This window comes from Microcaecilia unicolor, chromosome 1 (genome assembly GCF_901765095.1).
Source record: "Microcaecilia unicolor chromosome 1, aMicUni1.1, whole genome shotgun sequence".
In the NCBI taxonomy this organism is placed as follows: domain Eukaryota; kingdom Metazoa; phylum Chordata; class Amphibia; order Gymnophiona; family Siphonopidae; genus Microcaecilia; species Microcaecilia unicolor.
Window position 1 is genome coordinate 737,142,329 of NC_044031.1, and position 20,261 is coordinate 737,162,589.

Below are 20,261 nucleotides of genomic sequence, written 5' to 3' on the forward strand. Positions count from 1 at the left end.
ATGTCCCACCTTTAACTGCAGCCTCATTTCAAAATGCAAACCCGATTAATTTGTAGTATTTAGTAGGCATAATGTAAGTCCATGTTGGTGAGAGGGTTGGGTTCAAATTTTGGGTGGCCTGTTGCCAAGTTGAAGTGGCACCAGATTTGGGCAGCCTGTTGCCAAGCCAAAATGGCAACAGGCTACAGCATATTTTTTTTCCCAATTCCCTGAAGCCTCTTCTCCCCTTCCCCTCATCCATGACCAACACATTTCTATCAGGCCTGCATTAACAGTACCGGTGAACTTTACCTGCCCCATCTGGGCAGCCACAAAGGGGGAGGAGGGAGTTGGGTTCTGGTGCTCTGGATTCAGGCTGGTCGCCGGCCACCATACTATTACTACTTATCATTTCTATAGCGCTACTAGATGTACGCAGCGCTGTACACTGGACATAAAGAGACATTCCCTGCTCGACAGTGCTTACAATCTAATTAGGACAAACAAGACAAACGTTATTGGCAAGGCCAGTGAAGTCTGACTTTTCGCACCTTTCTTAATGGTTTCTCGATGCCAGTCCCTATTTTGACCGAGTTCATTGTGGCACTGCATCTTATTTAGCAACCATTGTAGATCTGCACATATACAATTGTTACCCAGTTACAAACAAAGTATGAAAGGATGTACAGGGAAGCATTTTTTAATCAACCGAGTAAGACTATGGGAATTATTTTAGAAGCATTTCCACATGTAGATAGATTGCATAATTGTGTAAATTGCAATTTCAGGAATCCAATGCATTTATTTGGAACTAGTAAAAAAGGCCCGTTTCTGACACAAATGAAACGGGCGCTAGCAAGGTTTTCCTTGGAGTGTGTTTGTTTGGGAGAGTGTAAGTGAGAGTGACTGTTTGAGAGTCAGAGTGAAAGTGTGAGTGTGTGAGAGAGAGAGTGAGTCTGGGTGTGAGTGTGTTTGTGAGAGAGTGTGTGTGTGAGAATGAGAGTGTGTGCAAGTGTGTATGTGAGACACAGTGTGAGAGAGAGTGTGTGTATGAGACCAAGCGAGTGTGTGAGTGACTGTGTGGCACATAGAGAGTGAATGTGATACAGTGTGAGACAGAGTGTGTGAGAGTGAGAGTCAGAAAGACATTGTATATGAGAGAGAGAGTGTGAGCCGTGCCCTCCCAATCCATGGCCATCTGTCCCCTGCCCCCTCCATTCATCCTTTTCCAGCAATTCCCCTCTCTCCCTGAGCCCTGCCCTCCCAATCCATGGCCATCCATGTTTCTCTGTCACCTGCCCCCTCCATTCATTCCTATCCAGCATTTCCCCTCTCTGCCTGAGGCCTGCCCTGCAATCCATATCCATCCATGCCCATCTGTCCCCTCCATTCATCCCTATCCAGCAATTCCCCTCTCCCTGAGTCCTGCTCTTCCAATCCATGCCCATCCATGCTCCTCTGTCACCTGGCCCCTCCATTTTTCCTTATCCAGCATTTCCCCTCTCTGCCTGAGGCCTGCCCTGCAATCCATATCCATCCATGCCCATCTGTCCCCTCCATTCATCCCTATCCAGCAATTCCCCTCTCCCTGAGTCCTGCCCTTCCAATCCATGCCCATCCATGCTCCTCTGTCACCTGGCCCCTCCATTTTTCCCTATTCAGCATTTCCCCTCTCTGCCTGAGGCCTGCCCTGCAATCCATATCCATCCATGCCCATCTGTCCCTTCCATTCATCCCTATCCAGCAATTCCCCTCTCCCTGAGTCCTGCCCTTCCAATCCATGCCCATCCATGCTCCTGTCACCTGGCCCCTCCATTTTTCCCTATCCAGCATTTCCCCTCTCTGCCTGAGGCCTGCCCTGCAATCCATATCCATCCATGCCCATCTGTCCCCTCCATTCATCCCTATCCAGCAATTTCCCTCTCCCTGAGTCCTGCCCTTCCAATCCATGCTCATCTGTCACCTGGCCCCTCCATTTTTCCCTATCCAGCAATTGCCCTCTCTACCTGAGGCCTGCCCTGCAATCCATATCCATCCATGCCCATCTGTCCCCTCTATTCATCCCTATCCAGCAAATTCCCTCTCTCCCTTAGTCCTGCCCTCCCAATCCATGCCCATCCATGCTCCTCTGTCCCCTGCCCCCTCCATTCATCCATTTCCAGTAATTCCCCTCTCTCCCTGAGCCCTGCCCTCCCAATCCATGCCCATCCATGCTCCTCTGTCCCCTGCCGCCTCCATTCATCCTTTTCCAGCAAGTCCCCTCTCTCCCTTCCATGACCCCCCCCCTCGCATCCATGCTCCTCTCTCTCCCATGTCCCAGCCTGGCCCGCCCTCTTCTCCCCCCCCTTCGCATCCATGCCCCCCCCTTCGCATCCATGCATCCCCCCCCTTCGCATCCATGCCCCCCTTCGCATCCATGCCCCCCCCCTTCGCATCCATGCATCCCTTTTTTCTTCTTCTTCGTTTTAACTTTACCTCCGTGGCGGTTCGTGCAGCGAAGCGTCAGGGAAGGAGGCGGCGCTCCCGACGTCTAGCCTTCCCTTCGCTGTGTTCCGCCTTCGGCGGAACACAGCAAAGGGAAGGCTAGACGTCGGGAGCGCCGCCTCCTTCCCTGACGCTTCGCTTCCGGATTTGTTTGGTTTGAGGCGAGGGCGGGGCAGAGACGGCTGGCTGGCTTGAAGGCTTCACACCACGAATCCACGAACCCTTCAGCCTGGGAGTGACGTCAGATGGCTTCATGGCTTCATGGCTTCAAGGCTTCAAGGCTTCACAGAACGTTGTCCTCAGAACGTTGAGGGTGCGTTTTATTATATTAGATAATACCCGATGTGGCCACGTTTCTCAGGCTGCATCAGGGGTACAAACTATCAAAAGTGTATATAAGTATATCATATACACTAGTAGTGAGATGAGAACAGTTATTCCAAAAATCTAGTTCCACTTTTCTGCTACTTCCAACTGAACTGATATGCATATCACTACTAGTGTATATGATATACTTATATACACTTTTGATAGTTTGTACCCCTGATGCAGCCTGAGGGTGAAACGTGGCCACGTCGAGTATTATTCCAAATAAATGCATTGGATTCCACTGCTTTGTTGTTTTTTATCTACTGTTTTGTAAGCAGTTGTGTGCCTTTTTGGGGTTTTTTTTGGTTAATTTCAGGAATCCAACATTTATCTGTGGAGATCCACATCATGCAGAGATTTCAATGGGGGTGTAGTGGGGCTATGGTTTGATCATCCTTGGGTGGGACAAGAGATCTGCACATACATTCCCCATTTTACAAAGGGAACACATTTCTTCATTGGGTTTCACACCAGCTCAAAGGCATGCACAGGTTGTGCAAAGGCTTTACATGAGGGACGGAGGGAATCGTCCTCCTTAATCTACAGTTGTTTATTTCCAACTGCAAAACAATAAAATAAAAATTGTGATCTCACTACTTAATTTGTGGCAATTAACAAGTCTAAGGGCTCTTTTACTAAGCCATGGCAGTGATTCCCATGTGGCAAATGCGATGAAGACCACAGAAATTGAATGGGCTGCATCGCATTTGCCGTGGTGGGAATCACTACTGCGTCTTAGTAACAGGAGCCCTAAGTTTGTAAAATGAGACACTTACACATGTAAGTGGTGCCGTTGACAGATTGCTGTTTCCATGTGGAATTGCTGAAGCTTCCTTGAGGAAACTGCTCGGTTAGTACTGCTTATTTTTTTCCCACATGCTTATGTTTGTAAAATGGCCGCTCCCACTATCTGTGCCAGCAAATACACATGTAACATTCCAACAGGACTGACCACTTCCTGATCTGGGTGTCTAAATTCTGATCTCCACATTTTGTGTCAAACGGGCCTTCACAGCTTCTTAGTCAAGCAGACGGATGGATCGCTCAGGCTATGCATCAGTGTACAGTGCTTCTGACAGTTTTAATAGCCATTTATTTATTTTTGCTTTAAGAGGGTGAGGAGATGAGCTCGTTCACATAATCACAGTGACTATATACTATCACCTCATTTTGTTAACAATTTCTAGACTATATGTGTGTGTTGCTTTATACACAGGATCAGCACAATGGACAACTTGCAAAACTTGAGGTGTGAGAGGCACCCTACAGTCTGTTGATTCCAATGCAGTGAGGTGTATTCCTAAACATTCATTCATTCATTCAAGTATTCATATGTCGCTTAGACCTAAGCGGTTTACAGTTTCATTTTACAATGTAAGTTCTGGCCTCCGTTCAGTTTAGATCAGATTGGTTACCATACGACATGGATATTTTTAATCTCTAGTTTTTAAGAAACATTTGTATGTACTTGAATCTTCACTACCCAGCCTGTTGTGGCATCAAGTATAAAACCACCTACGCGTCCACCTTTCCCTATGCTAGCGCTCACTTGTGGAATGGATTATCAAAATCTGTAAAATCTAAAGACCCTATTATTTGGGAAAGCTTAGGCTGCAGACCCCCCTAGCATCTCTAACTTCTGAACTGCTGCAGACGTGACGACCTATTGAATTCTATTACACTTTCTCTTTTTCCACTCCTTTGCTGTTACTTGCTTCTCTTTACTTCATTGATTTTGATTGTTAGCTACATTGATGTATGTTTTTTGCAGACTGAGGTAAGCCACATTGAGCCTGCCCATGGGTGGGGAAAATGTGGGATATAAATGCTATAAATAAATAAATAAAACATCACTGTGGCTATAGTTAGTAATGTGTGCTACTGAGTTAGTGTGTAATAATGCCCATTAACAAGTTATTACTAACTAGGTACCGTTGCTTAAAATGGGACCTGCAGTAAAAATGATGTGTGCTAATGGGATTGGTGCATGCTCATGGGGTTGTGCATGTTTGTAATTCTTGCTGCCAACTACTCCTGAGAGGATCATACGAACAGGGTACTAGAAAACAGCATGAAAGCTTTCCTGTTCTGTATCATTTTATTTGTCAGCCCATTGGCATTGTAAGCAGTAGTGTGGAAGGCAGGCATACATACATGAACACAGACAGAGAATGAATGGTCCAACAGGGAGTCAGAAAGTCGCTAGACTCTGTTTACTGACTAGGGTTTCCATTCACACACACACACACACACACACACACACACACATACACATATATATCCTTTAGTACATAAATGCATAGGAACGCATAGGTTCCTTCAAAAGCCTTCAGTGTAAATAGGAAGTCAGAGGATGGCCTTCTGATTTCCAGATTGGTCTTAATAATAATGGTTTCATTACTTTTCTTGTAAATCGTCATCAGCAAAGGAAAGAACAATGCAAAGGGGAAAAAAATTTGAAGCACACAATTGCTGATGTCATTTTTAAGTGTTTCTTCCATCTTTTGTTTGAAGTATAATTTATTTGAAGTATTTGGAGTCATTTGAAAATCGGGTATTCAGCTTTACCCAGAAGTGGTACAAAAAAAATGGAAACAGTTGCTAAACCAGCGTCTATTATGTGGGACGTGGTTGATTATGAAGTTTCAGGACTGTGTAAACATTCTTTTTTCCCTGGGAAGAAAGCTGATATGCAACATTCAAGACCGTTTTTCAATTTGCAAAATAAAGTTTTCAGAGTTCTGTTGAGGCAGACATAATGGCTTTGGAAAAACAGAAGACACAGGCCATACAGTGGGAGCACAAAGGGGGTTTTATTCAAATTTGTTTAGAGTTTAGTGGATTTGCATGAAAAATGTGTGAGAAAAGCTGGCTCCGATGACCTCATCCACAGCTGCCATTAACGTTTAATTAACTGCTGAATAGCAGCAATGGGTGAACAGACTAAGGGACGTGAAGAGAATCCAGTCTAAGACTCAGAGACTGTGAGAAAACTCCGACCCAGCAGTTTGCTGCTCAACTATACAGGAATCTCCCAGACCAGACTATTCCCCTCCCCTCCCCGCCCCTCAGCTAAGCCCCTGCATACACAGAAAATAATAATACCAGCCATTTTTTTTAAGTTCTTGAACATGCTTTCTTTTGATCCAAGTGTTAAAGTTTTAGGAATCTTATTATACTGATCTCCAAGTTTATTATTATTATTTTGAACGAAGTCGATTGACGCTGTAAAAAAAAAAAAAAAAATTAGTAATGTATTCCAACGGAATGCAGACTTTAAACTTCCAAAATATCACGAAACATGGTAAATATTTCTTTGTGCAATAAAATAGAGAACGGAAATAAAATAGGATGCTCAACTTTTCATTTGATCGCCGCTCAAGGATATTGGTTTTTCTTGCCATTCAGATGCACCCGACATTAACTTTCATTCGAACGGGGGGCGGGGGAGGGGAAGGGTGTTGCTGGGGGGGGGGGGGGGGCTTTCTACACTGTAGACTTTATTCAGCTGGCAGATCAACATAGCCACAAACCGTAAAAAAAAGCCATAAGGTGTCATGATTTGATTAAGGTCTGCGTGGCAGAGATACACGTTCATTCTTCGGTGTGACTAAAAAGTACCAAGTCCAAGTTCAAGGGCGAGTTCACGGGCTTCGCCCGGGAATCTCTGCTCGTTTTCCATCCCAGCCTTTTGTTCGCCTTCAACAATTGCTCTTTATACCCCTTTCTGTACTTGGCACTGTTTAGCTGCCTGACTGCAAACTTAACAACCCTGGTTCTTGGTATAAGCACTCAAATTACCCTCTTCTACATATATATATTTCAATGTGGTAGACGTCTCCCAAATGTCTACTTCAATGGCTTGAAGATGGCATGTACATTGCATACTTTAGGACACTAACTTAAAACTAAAGCCCTGGAAGTTGCTTTCTAAGTCGAGTTATGAAGCATCCAACTTTCTAATTAAAGTCCGTAAGACACTTTTGGCATAAGAGAAGAGACTAGACATGAAAGATTCAGCTGCTATAATTATTGGGCTGTTTTGCCAAGACAGAGAGAGATGAGTTCTGTAACTCTTTCCCCAAAAGCTGAAGTCTAACTATGGACAGCACTCAGGTAAGAAACTTTTCAACTTTTCCTTTTAATTGTGGTTAGTGTATATGCTATTTACGTGTGCTCTTTCTTGTTACCGAAGGCATGCACAACTTTTGCATAAATCAAAAGTCATTGGCGGCTGGTATTTGGTTATGTGTCACAGGCTGACCCCGGGGACAAACCTCTGGGTTTGCTAGCTGATGCTATAATAATGAAGTGTCTTTCTGACACAATGGCCATTCTACAAAACATTTCACCCTTTGGTCTCAATCACTAACCTCACAAGGAGCTGGTGTCAGCGCGTCAGCATGGATGTATGCAAGCATCTTTGCATGATGAAAAGCATACAATATGCGCTTAATCATATGAAGCAATCTAGGAATATTTATTGATTGTTTTCTTAAATTAGTGCACATTTAAATTATGCACTATGGCTGCTTTAAGCTTTTAATACAGGAGACAACACTCAGCATCTCAATAATCCGACAGAAGATTGGGTGCACTCCTGTTTTAAGCACTGACTTGTGGAAATGCTTCTGATTTCTCTCAAATTTCACTAGAATTTAAGTCACATTTCAGGCTTAGGTAAGATGCAGAAAACAGCGTCCTTTCTCTACTTTCCATTTCCTCCCCTCAGAACTTAGAAGGCCTTTACACTTTGTTTCTGAATCTGTCCTTAGAAATCATAATGCTGTTTGTGTGTGTATTTTGTGTTGTGTTTGTTTGTTTTACCTTACCAATGTCCCCCTCCCCCTACAACCAATTACATCAGGTTTTTTTTGTTCTTTTCGCCTAGTCCTCTATAGGCAAATGAGCTTTGCACCCCCCCCCCCCCCCCCACCACCATCAAGACTAACTCTTTTATGAAATCCTGGTTTCGGGGAAAATATTTTTTTAGCTAAGCAATGTTGTATCCGCGTTTTGCATCCTGGGAATGGAATGGTATTGCATTAGGAAACAAAAGGTGATGGAGGGCATTTAAGGAGCTACCTCGAGCAACAGTGAACAGTCATCAGGTGTCACCCACAATCCCTTACGCACCCGTTCTGATATTTGAATTTAAGCAGAATAGGCGTCATGATCATAAATCGAACACATTTCTCATAGCACGAATCAATGTTCTGCTTTTTTAAGGATAGAGTTTATTTTATGGCTATTGTGAGGTTCTAAAGGGTATGTTCTATTTCTTGCAAGCTGATTTCAATTAAATGTTCTCTAAAATGTGAAATCATTTCCTCCTCATTCCCAACCACTAAAATAACATCAGAGACAAATTATTAAATAGTTATTCCAAAGTTATTCCTTAATCATGGAAAGCATAAGACTGGAATTCCCAAGATGTCAATAAAGCCTGTGGAAACGAGGTATGCAAAAAAAAATGGGAAACGGAGCCGAATATATTATATATTTAAATCCCTTAAATGAACACGTGATGCATTTGGCTTAAAAATACTAAGTAAGAGGGCTTGGGGATACTGGTAATTCTATTTACACTTATTAGGGACAACTCTGCACATGTGACTTTGCCACAAGTTACTGACTATCCTTAATTCATGGACAAATAAAAAAAAAATAAACGAAACAAAAAACAAAAAACCCCTCCACATAGTCTACTCTAATTTGGGTGCATTATGATAAGATAGTGATGGTGGTTGGTGATGCGCTTAATAGCACTTTAATTAAAGGGTATTTTGGCTTGCAACATTTCAGTGCAAACATTCCTCAACAGTTTGGCACTTTCAGCAACAACGAGTATAGTGTAGCTCAATGCAAAGGCATGATCCACCCATGACCCCCCATGAGAATATGCTGATCTCTGAGCTTACTTGCGTTTAACCTTTTAGCTACGATCTTTTCTCGTTCGCTCTTAATAACAAAAATCTATGCTACCTCCCTTCCTTCATGTTTTTGCAATAGTCATTTTACTTTTCCAGCTATCCATAAAACCTGAAACTGGACCAGTGGGGGTTTGCCTATGACTTGTTGGCAGTTCCACTGAAGGATCGAAAGGTGCTTCCTTCCGGGCACTAGGACAGATTTGTTGCGTCAGAAGAGGAAGGAAATTTTCACTGGTGGTAAATAGTGCACAGGCAGTGGAATGGGGGGGGGGGAGGGGGCACTGGGGCCATAGTTCTGCCAATATTTTGCCCAACAGAGGCTCAGCAACTAGAGAACCTTGGGGAAGGCTCGTAGATTGGGTTGTTTGCCCCCCCCTCCCCCGAAATGGGTGGATGTATACCTATAGAGTACATGAATCAATTTTCTCAGCATGCACAGGAATGAGTCAAGGGAACTGCTTGGTGCTTCATCTTTGGAAAAGTTAAGTGTTTAAAAGAAAACTGTTCCTCTGTGTATGCTGCAATATTTCAACGGTACGAACAGCAAGGACTAACACTCGCTTTCTTTCATGTGTTTTTTTTTTTTTTGTACTGCTAAGTTATTATTATTATTGATGATCTTTGCTAAGCAGCTTCCTGTGCAGTCAGAGCCTGCTACAAATAGAACGTTTGCACCTTTCACACATGCCCTGGAGTTTTACTTATTCTCTCCCCCACCCTCCTTCCTTGTATAACATGGCGGGAGGTAGGGAGCACGGGGCAAGGAGGGGGGAGGGGGGAGGTGGGGGTGGGGGATGGGGGCACAGACTGTACTCCTTTCGTTAAGTGTCCACCTCCTCAGGTAGGTTTCCTTGTGGTTTGACGACTAGGATTTCAACCCTCTTAACCTCCCTCTCCAGTCCATATTATATTTATAAAGTCTTTATCCATTTCCCCATATTTTTCTCCAGTTCCTAGAAATAGTCTTATCTTATTTGGAACATTACAGCTCTCATTCATTCACACGCAAACAAATACACGTAGGCTTATTATTTATGAGCAGGTTACCCCATGATCTGCAAAAAGAACAAAACGCATCCAAATATTTTAGAGTCAATACCGAGAGGAGCGGAGGTGATGGTGAGTGGGGGGGGGGGGGGGGGGGGGCCAGAAAGGGTGTTGTCGCTCACTGTAAATGACGTTGTTAGTGTCAGGGGCAGTTTCTCCAAATGGGTTATTCGTGCATACCTCAGTCCTAAAAACCGGGGTATGTGGAGCATGATCTCAGTCTCTCAGCTGTGGGAGGGCGGTAGCGTGGAAGAAACCAGACTTGGAGAAAACTCTCTTCACGTTAGCATTCTCGCAGAAATATAATGCACAAGACAGAGCAGGATTTAAGTTTTAAGAACTGAAAGCATAGCCTTTCTTTTACAGACTGAGAAGGAGAGTTCTGTGGGGCATTTCAGTTCCGGTTTTAAATATGTCCGCAGACTCTGAAATCAGAGTTACAGGGTATCTCATGAATATGTAACGTACCCATAGGAGCCGACTCTGTGGGTGCTGTGGGTGCTTGAGCACCCCCAGTATTGAGAAAATTCCTTGTATGTGTCCAGGGAGGGGTTATTTCCACTGGGCTTAGCACCCCCAATAATTTTGAAAAGTTGGCTCCTATGATATTACGTACCTAAAACTTTCTCATACCGTTTGTCATACCTGCAAAGAGGTGGGAAAATGTGGGGTACAAATGCAAGCAATCAATCAATCAATCAATCAATCAATCAATCAAGTATTTGAGAATGCTCAGAGCGATCGAGTTCATTGTACGTTGAACATGAATAAAGTATTTTAGAAAGAATGCACGCGAACTGTAGAGGAACTCCACCATAACATGAATACCAACAGAAAGCTTGCTGTTGAATTCAGACTGTACCCTGCTGAGAGGGGAGACGGGTATGTTCGGTTTGTATATCTGGTCTGGAACGAATAGTGACCTTCGTGGTTAGGTTCATTTTAAAAGTGCACTTGACCAGACTTGAGGCTGCTTCTAAGAGCGGGGATCAGTTTTTAAAACCTTCTGCTTCTACAAAAATCTACAAAGTTGATAACAATTAGGGAGAACTGAATCTAGGCGCTTAGATCCATGCACATACGTCCACCATGGGGCGAGATCTGCTAGGAAAGAATGAACTGCTCTCACGACCAAACCGTGAGTTGGCCACATAAATCTGAACGTCGGTGGTCTGCGCCACTACCATTACATATTCCTTACCAAAAAATAGTTTCTCCAGTCGTCCTGATCAACTGAAAACTGTAACAGAATCCTGGTTGCTTCAGCAAAACTGCGAAACAACAGCGTGGATTCTAGTGCGTTGCTAGGCAACGTGACCCGCAAATGCAGTATAATTTCAATTTGTGTAATGGATTGGCATTTATATCATGCTTTAGGAAACATGCAAGTGTTTACACATGATCTGGGCGTGAGATTCTGTGGATATGAAGACTAACGGGGACATTCCAGCACAAGGGAGGGGTCGCATAAGTGCAATGCCAGCCTCTTAGGGGTAGTGTGGGATGAGAAATTATTGATTACTATCCCCCCTATTTTCACTCCAATTCAATATCGATAAACACTGTTTAACCCTAGTAGGTTGATTTTGTGGATACAAATTTTTATTTATTTTCTTTGTCACAAAGACTACACAAAATCTAGTGGATTAATTATCGTTGAATTTCTCTAGTGCATCCCTGACCTCACTTGATCATTTTTAAAGAAAATTTAAAAGGTAAGTGCGAACTGGGGGATTCTAATTCCATTCAGAGGTCTGACATTATAAACCATAAGAGCCATAGCCAATCACACTGGCCAAAAACACCAAACCAGAATAGTACCTGTGTACTCGGTCACCTTTTATATTGTTCATGGAATGAATCATGCTTACACTTCAACATTAACTTAAAATAGAGCAAAGCACTGGATGACACAGGCACTTGTAATGGGTCGTTTCTACCCAGAAACATTCTGTGGTTTTGACATGGCGCCAAGAGATCAATCGCCCCATAACTGTATGAAGTCACAGATATTAGAAACATGTAATCAATTAATGGTAACGCCATTCACATTTGACTTATGCAAACATACAGAGTTAAATTATAAAAAAGATTCTCAAAATATGGAAAATATTTCTAAGGTTGGATCTATCACACAGACAGCACACAGTCTTTTGCAGAGGTTTGAAATCTCCCATTTTGTATGATAGGTTCACGGTACCGTAGGAAGAGCATCACGCGCGTTTAAATAATAGCATTACGCAGAACAGGCGGCAGCGTCACACACACAGTGTTTGCCCAGAATGTCACATGGGCACAGTATTACTTTATTTAAGCAGTATCATCTACACAGAATTACATATGATCGCATGCTGAATGTACAGGTAGGATACCTTGCATACTCTTACAATATGATAACAGGGGTAGTATTATACAATCAGACACACAATATCACCGGCGCAATCAGTAAAGGATTTAATGAAGAGGCAATGAACAAAAATTGTATGGGTCAGTTCTTGAAGTATATTAGTGTTTAGATAATAATAATAATAATAATAATAATAATAATAATAATAATAATAATAATAATAAAAGCTTAAAAATCTATATTAGCAAATATTTTCAACCATTTAATATTCTGAAAATGTGACATGTTTTTGAAGTAAGATGACTCTAGATGCAAGAAAAAAACGAAGGCCTTTGCAGCATTATACAGTACCATATAAACAAGACACCAGATTCCATATATGGTGACTATAAAGTTGGGCTTGTAAATCAGCACCTATAACTAATTTTCTGAGCACAACCTAATTGATTAATGAGCCAATCAGCACCAACAATTAGCTGCTAACAACCAATTATTGGTGTTAATTGGCATTAATTGGGAGTTACCTGTACATGGTATTCTATTATGGTATGTGCAGAACTCCTATAACGCATAATTTCAAGAGGGCATGGACGGGGGTATTTATTTTTTTTGGGGGGGAAGGGGGTGTTTCAGGGTTGTTCTCAAGATTTACATGCATTGATACAGAATAGAGTCGATGGGAGCCTAACTTAGGGCCTTTACACCTGTTTTCAGCCGGCGTAATTGCCAGTGTCCAAAATTAGACATCAGGTATGCCTTTAGCTCTGTTCTATAAAGGATGACACTATTTATAGAATCTAATCCTATACCCATAACAATGTGTCACGCTTTCAGGCTATTTCATATTCATTACATTCATACGAGTACTATAGGTGGCTAACATATTGAGTATGACACCCTTTATGAACAATATTACATATTATATAACTCGTCCTCACATATATATAACTCACCTATTTATATAGGCCGCAAAACGTTGTTTAAATGGTTGCTTACTATATAACAGAGCCTATTGCAATCACAGAACAAATCCTTCAATAATGACCTCCCTATTCATCATCTACAACTTAAATCTGACACACTTTTCCACCCCTCCTTTTTTTTTTGGCATCTTGCCACAACCTAGAGGCTAGCTTTTAGAATCCTGAATTATACCTCAAACTGTGTTGATTTTGGAGGTTCCCCCCCCCCCCTCTCCCTCCTGGTCTGTTTGTTTTGCAAAACTTTTCGCACAGGTATGTCATTCAGAACATTCCTTTACTTTTCATGGAGAACTAATGAGGGTTTGATAATATTAGTTGTGTAGTGATGTGATCAGAATTCCATGGAAACGCACTATGATGCCAAAGGATGCTGGGGGGGGGGGGGGGGAAGCATTGCAAGGTGAGACTGCAGTGAGCCTGTCGCTTTTTCTTTCGTTGTTCATTGCCTTCCTTCCCTCCATTCTTGACTAATTAGGTTAAACAGTAGGCAAGTAAATCATTTTTTAAATGCAAAACAGGCTAAGATAGATATATATATATATATATAAAATAAAGAAAAATTCGCACTGTCGGACCTTGCAGCCACAGAGATCACCCAACTGAATCCTTAAGAAACTTGACAGGGTGATCATATTCTCCCTCCCGTTACGAAAGGTGCGCTTGAAAAGCCCCCAGACAGCCACGTCCTATCTCTTCGATTCTTTAACAAGGTCCAGATTGAAGGACAGTCGGCTCTTAATATGAAATGTCTAATCGCAGGGCCAGAAGACTATGAAAATTTCCCGGATTGCCTTTAAGGAGACTTTGAGGGGGGAAAATCCCATTTGTTTGTCGTAAGGGTGATTTTAGTTTGGTATGGGGAGGAGAAAGAAAGGAAGGGAGAGACCACTAGCTGTGTTTTAATTGGAGTGATGATGCCTGCATCTTCAGCCTCCGAGAGCACGAACGGAGCAGGCGTAGTGGGTAACTTACACCTCCTTTCACAGATGCAGCTCCCGGTTGCAGCAAAGACACACCATGGGCAGTAGGGTTATCCTCCAGCCCGTGGTATGTAATGCACCCTTGTTTGCATCCTCAGGGTTATATCAGGATTGTCCTTCTTTCTTTGGCAGCCATTTTGTGCCATGCTAAGATTAGTTATGGGTGTGATGGTAAATTAAAAGTAGGGAAAGCAGATTTCTGTTTACTATTCCCAGTCCCATTTTGAAAAAAAAAAACCCCAAAACAAAACACTACACTGAACTTGTTCTGAGCATATTGAGGAATGTGTGCTATTATTTCCACTGCCCCACTTTAATGTTTCTGAAAGATAAACCAGGAATTTAGACTGTGCCTAACTGGGAGCCAGAGTTATTGCAAAATACTCTTGTTTGATCACAGAATGGCGTTCACTTAATCCATTACTGGACAATAGGAGTGACAACAAGCATAAGCTGCCCTATGCCTGGAAAAAAATAGTTAAAAAAAATATTTTGATGAATGACTTTATAGCAAAAATCCACTAGTCACTTTCTGAAACCATATGCAGCGGCCAGGCAATGAAAGGCGTTAGTTAGAGATACCAACCCAACGGAAATAGTTGCAAGCAGATAAAATTATTCCTACCGATGACAAGACCTCTGCCAAAAAAGATGGAACAGATCAATTGTAACCAGTCGATCATCAGTGCGTACAGAATGAGCGGGTATTTAGGCCTTACCTATCATATGGGGAAACTTTTCAGCATAGCGTTTCTTTAAAGGGAATGAAAAATTAGAAAAAACGTTATCACTACAGAAGTGAACGAGGAGGCATTACACAACATACAGTGACCTAAACAATACCACTGCAAATAGATGCTGTACTAAAATTTAGTCAAGTTTAAAAAAAATTGTTTAGTCGTCCAGTGTGAATTCTTGCGATCTTCAAGCTTCACCCTTGCCATTGAGTAAACGTGCTTGTCTCTTCAAGGCATGAGGTGCCACTCATTACATGGCGAAAGAGCCCTGGATAAACTTTGAAAAGAGCGCTGTCATTCATCAAAGCCTAGATCCTAATTGACAAGAACCCTTTTCCAAATAAATCATCATGCATCAATATTTCTGATTACTAACTTTTCTTCCTGGATTTTGAGTGCACGGAAGCTTCTATTACAGAAGCCTTTGACAAAGTAAACCACATTAACTACAAAAATTAAAAAAGATGAGTTATTGGAAAAAAGCAATATACATTACTGTGGTCAGACGGCGATAATTTGGCAAAGACTTGGTTCAATCACTGCAATCTGTTTAACTTAATTCGAATAGATGCAAAATGGCCTGATGAGCCCCATCTAGCCTAGGTTAGTCACGCAGTGTCGAATAAGATTAACTAAGCAGGTTTATGTAGGCCACACCAGGATGGCTTTGAAACAAGCACAACACACGCTCATGGCCTCACAGGTGTGTGGACAGTACACTGGACGTCTGTGAGCGCACATGGCTGCCTATTTAGCCGACACAAGCACTATAGAAAAAAAACAACAGAATTTAACCACGCTCAGGATAGATTTAAAATAAAGGAAGAATTGGTCCACAAGCATTTTTTAAGACTGGTCTTATATTTTAATTATTAAAAAAAAAATCTGTTTGTTTGTTGGTAGAATTAAATTATATTCCCCACCTAAATGTGATGCTTGGGCGGCTCTAACGTTGAAATTAAACAAAGTGAACGCTCCTATCAATTCATACACGCATAACAACCTCTGTAAATGTTTTTTTTTTTTTTCAACATTCAAATAATTTCATTTACAATAAACGCTAAAATGTCCCGGATTCCTCTTTTTTTTTTAAGTTGATGTTTGTTCAAAATCCATTTCCAGTTCTCCAAAACTGAAAAGAGTTTTTTTTTGTTTTGTTTTGTTTAAACTCCCGGCGCTGAACGATTCCTTTCTCAGAGTTACTTTGAATAGATAGAGATTGAAAGTGGGAATTGTCTCTTTCTAATTAACAGGAATGCTTTGTAGTATAAGACCTTCAGTTAAGTGGAGTTGCTTTCTAATAAAGAACAAAGCGTTGATGTATATGTGTGTTCTCCATGCTAACCTTCCATTAACACTCTCTGTCTGCATTCTTTATGTTGCCTCTATGCCTGCACCTGCTAGTTTAAGTGCCTTTGCAGGCAGAGTACACAAGGGTATTTTATCAGCCGTCTACACAATACCTGCTCATGAATAAACACTAACTCCCATTTATAAGGTACTTAGCACTTATTGTGTTATGAAATTGTGCCTTCCTTAAAGTCTATCTGAACCACCCTAAAATATTCACGTTTTATAGTGTACAGGAACAAGCAGCAGGCCCTCGTGTACAGAAAGTGTACTCTGTATTGTAAAATAAACCAGCTTTTCTTCCTGTAAGTAGTTTATTTAACTGCTAGAATAGAAATGTGAGAAAGGTCGTCAGTAGCCCTGCCATTTACTAATTGGGTAGGAATCCATTTTGTTCACAAGGGGCTTCATTTATCTCTCTATGCAGGTCCATTTATATAATGCGACTTCTTTATGTAGTATATATGTGGATGTGCAAATATACTACGAAGATCACGTGATAGTAAACTTTTAAAACATAATCTTTAAGATATGTATAAACTTTTCTCCATTGGGTAACCTTTGTATGAAAAGTCAAAAAAATGCTAATTTATTTATATGTTTTTTTGCCAAGCAACTTGAAGGCTGAAGTAATTTAAAAGAGAATAATTTTTCACACAAAGTTTTCTAAGTTTGCCGATGTACTTGGAGTCTTTCAAAAGCATATTAAAATATTTGCATCACTTCCAGTTTATACTTTGTAAATATTTCTTGTGTACTAAAAATATAAACCAATCGCAAAATTATCCAGCCTTGGCAAAATTCCTAAATTTTCTATATAGCATGCTTAAAACCACAAAGAAAAATTTTTTTAAAAGCTAAACTGGATTACTTATAAAGGAAAGTTGTACAGCAGCAAAATTACCAACGAGAGTAATTATAAATTTCAGTTGAAAAACATTTTCTCTTGAACTCATTAAACAAATATGTGGTTAGATACGCATTTCGGATGCAATGAGATGAGACATTTTATTTGTACGACGACTGTTGGAGAGCTTTTGATGTAGTTGTAGAATCCAAAATTGTCACTTTTTGGGTAGTAACTAAACTGGGCTCGTCGGAACTGTAAAAATGCACACATTATGTTTTCCCATCTGCAAATTACGTCATATGATAAGTGACATCACGTTCTGTTATAGCCCTTAGATGCTTTTGAATTTAAGAGCTAATAATGTGAAATATTACTGAAATATACTTTTCAGCTTTAACTTCATAATAGAAAGACAACGATTACACATGCTGATAAGTTGATTCTAGTGTCTGTGTGTGTGTGTGTGTGGAGGCTGCTTGGACTTTACCTCTTAAAATGGAACTAAATTCATGGCATTCAAAGATGTAAACACGCAGTCAACAGCACGTTTCCTGGCCTGATCCTCGTCCAAACAACTGGAAATTAATACTTTATTACTGAGGTTCAGTCCAGTAAGAAAGATGACTGCTTGCAATATTCTTTCCCATGAGGGAACCTTGAACTTTGACTCGTTTTAGGAAACAGACCGCCCTGATACACTCTCTTTTATCTATCTATCTGTCTATCTGTCTGTCTGTCTGTCTGTCTATCTATCTATCTATCTATCTATCTATCTATCTATCTATCTATCTATCTATTCTCATAAATATAGAAAGATCGTGATTTTTCTACTACATTTGTATATTTCTCAAATTGTTTCTATTACTTGATTTTCTAGGTTCTGTCAATCAATCTGTTAACATGATTAAGTACACAAAAATTAATGAAACCAGGAAGCGTGGCTACACTTAAAGGATCATCTGTCAGGCCTAGGAAGCAAATTGACGGTAGATTACATCAACTTGCCTTCCTTTCGGTACCTTGTACACAGTTTCGAGGTCCAGTTAGTTATGTTGCACTGCGACACATTTAACAAAATTATGTTGAGCGTAGTACAGAACTAGAAAGGCGGAATTCTAACCTTAGCTTAGTAAAGAACAGCTTGCCATTCAGACATGGCAGACAACGTCTTCTTCATTCCTGTTAATTCTATTTCTTCTGTTTAGAAAAGGTTTTTTTTTATTACCTTTTATTTTTTTTTCTAAAGTGTATTAAAATACAGCCCTTCCAATTTGAAAGTCTTTATTAGTTCCTAGACACCAGAAGTCAACTGGAAGAGTTGGATAGGATACTGTAGACCTGCTATTTCAACCCACTGCTAAAATTTCCAAAGTAAGTTAATAGTGACGGTATAATATGTCTTTAACTCTCTTCTTCGCTTTCATTCTTTACATTGGCTTCTCTAACCAAATATCTATAAATTTAGGTTGCAATGAAATGATTGTACATCCTTCTTTGAGAGTTAAGGAAATATTTCAGTGCCAGCAACAAGTAAGCTGGAATTTTGCACTTGAAGTGTTGCACTGAAGTTCATATTGCAAAGACGGAGATATTCAAAATCGTTTCTTGTGTGAAGGATTGCTTTATTGATTTTATTTATTTATTTATTTATTTGTAGCATTTGTATCCCACATTTTCCCACCAATTTGCAGGCTCAATGTGGCTCACATTTGCCATAATGGCGATTGCCATTTCCGGGTAACAGAATTACAAATGGTATTGCATTAAGGTGCATACATACATGGTAACATACATGGAACATAACATATATGGGACAGATCATGGTATATATATATATATATATATATATATATACCATGTGCATACATACATGGTAAAGAAGAATACATTCTGGTATTGCATGAAGGTTCCTGAGTAATAAATTGGATTGTAACATACATTAGGTCATCGACTATAGAGAGACCCTATTCGACATAAGGTTTAAGGTGCTAGTGCTTGATCATTAATAGCAAATAGGTTAATCAGTCATGTTTTGAGGAATCTACTTAATAGCTTGAATGCTTCCTTTGGTTTGTTGTTTGCAACAGGCTTTCTGTTTAGTCCAAATCCTGTGTAAGAAAGACACCTTTTACAAAGCAGCGGTAAGCCCAATGCGGGCTTACCGCTCACCAAAAGGGAAGTACTGCCGGGCTACTGCAGCACACAGGTGGTACTTCCCACCCCCCTGCCTGCACCAGTTCTGCTGCTACAAAATTATTTTCATTTTTGTAGTGCCAGTGTGTACCCAGCAGTAATCGGGCAGTACCGCATGCTGCCTGGACACCGCCGGAGTAGCGTGGGAGCCCTTACCACCAACTCAATGGGTGGCAAAGTGCTCCCACCTGAAATGGGTGTGCAGCAAGTGCTTCACTTGCCACATATTACTACTACTACTATTTAGCATTTCTATAGCGCTACAAGGCGTATGCAGCGCTGCACAAACATAGAAGAAAGACAGTCCCTGCTCAAAGAGCTTACAATCTAATAGACAAAAAATAACGTAAGCAAATCAAATCAATTAATGTGAACGGGAAGGAAGAGAGGAGGGAAGGTGGAGGCGAGTGGTTACAAGTGGTTACGAGTCAAAAGCAATGTTAAAGAGGTGGGCTTTCAGCATATCCATTTCTTAAAAAAACAAAAAACCCTGCTTTTTACCTGCTGTGATAAAAGGGGGCTTCGGCATGTGTCAAAAAAACAGGTGCTGACACCAGTGCAGGCCCCCTTTTGCTGCAGCTTCGTAAAAGGACACCCTTATTATTTATATGCAATTACATGAGTATTACAGGTTCACAAAGGTGCAGTATTTTGTAGATAGTTCCAGGGGCGTAGCCAGACAACAGATTTTGAGTGGACATAGGCAAGAAGTAGGTGGGCACCAAGTGTTCTCTTCCCTCCCACCACCACAAAAAAAAATATCTCAACCGGCAGGAAAACGCTTCTTTCTACCTTGGCATTCTGCAGCAGGCATGCACTGAAAACTGAACACGCGCAGGTGCCGGTATCGTGGAGAGCAGCATTTTCATTACCATCAGGGAGAAATCTTCAGCTGGCAGAGCTTGGGATTCCCACCAGCTACCGCTAAATGTGTGCTACTGTTGAGTGGGCCTGAGCCCTAAGTGGGTGGGCCCTGGCCCACCCAGCCCCACCTGTAGCTATGCCACTG